This window comes from Neophocaena asiaeorientalis, unplaced genomic scaffold, assembly GCF_003031525.2.
Source record: "Neophocaena asiaeorientalis asiaeorientalis breed wild unplaced genomic scaffold, Neophocaena_asiaeorientalis_V1.1 scaffold287, whole genome shotgun sequence".
Classification (NCBI taxonomy): Eukaryota; Metazoa; Chordata; class Mammalia; order Artiodactyla; family Phocoenidae; genus Neophocaena; species Neophocaena asiaeorientalis.
Window position 1 is genome coordinate 341993 of NW_020175057.1, and position 1482 is coordinate 343474.

Below are 1482 nucleotides of genomic sequence, written 5' to 3' on the forward strand. Positions count from 1 at the left end.
TATATACTGATGTCTCCAACTCTAACCCCATACCACAGGTTTCATTTTAGCCTTCCCCTCTTGCTTATTTATGACTTCCCTCTCTGACAGTGACACATTTAGGTCCCACCTTCCACCACCCATTAACTTCTTAGTTCATTCTCAGTATACCTATAAAGCAGGTTCAGAATTGCTAATTTAAACCCCTGTGAGAAAATTATCAGTTAGACTACAGTGCTTTGTACCATTTCTTTTGTCTTTACTTTTACAATTTCCCATCAAAACACCATTTTCAAAAGTTACTTAGGTCAAAACTTTATTCTTCCCCACTGGTTTTCAGCTTTTTTGCATGAACAACTCCATCTATCATAAAGCTTTTTCTTTAATTATGAGAAAGCTTGCATCTGATTACTTCAAACAATAACACATTATGAAAAATATATTAACCAAGAGGGCTTCAATATCATTTCCCTATTTTCCAGGTGAGAAGTAAGTAATTTTCATCAAAGCACATACTTTCAACCAGAACAGATGGTGCTATGTAGTTCAGGTAGTGACTAATTTTTACACTATAGGGAACTGGTGACAGTCATAGCTAAGTATGGCTAAGCTACGTGAGTATGTCCTGATTCAGTATGTATGTTCTTCTTCCTACAGCATGTGCCTATCAATCATCCACTTTTATTTTTCCATCATCTGATTTCAAACTGCATTGGAAGAATCAGTACCATATACTAGGATTTTTATTCTATTGCATGCAATATTATTTTCTTTAAGAACTTCCTCCGTTGTCATTTGACATTGTGTTATACTGATGTACAATTGATTGATTATTACATAACGATATAATTCTCTTTTCTAGTGTTATAATTTTCTTATTTCACAATTACAAAATTAAATTATCTATGAAGTGCAGTGTTAGGTTCCATTAGTTTTCTACTGCTGTGCAACAAATTACTACAAATTTAGTAGCTTAAAGTTAGAACACCTATACACTTTCTTACAGCTTCTGTGAGGTAGGTCTTTTTCTTAGAGTTTTGCAAGGCTACAATGAAGGTGCCATCTGGGCTGCATGCTCATCTGGAGACTCAACAAGGGAAGAACCCACTTCCAAACTCATATAGGGAGTTGGTTGAATTTATTTCCTTGTGGCTGTATGAATGAGGGTCCTTATTTTGTATTGGCTGTTGACCTAAGGTTACTCTCATATCCTAGAGACAACTCCCACACTGCCCTACATCATGACCCTCTCCACAAGGGCAGTTTCCTTCTTCAAGACCAGCTGGAGGATCCCTTCCTCCAGCCTGCTATGACTGAGCCTTATATAATGTAAAATAATCATGGGCTTGACATCTACATATTTGCCATATTCTATTGTTGAGAAGAAACAACAATAGGCTCTGTTCCTAATCAAGGTCACTGGGGCAAAGGATGACTCATGGGGAAATCAACTTAGGTTGTGTCTACCTCATAGGTGTTGCAGATGTTAGGGTAAATATATTG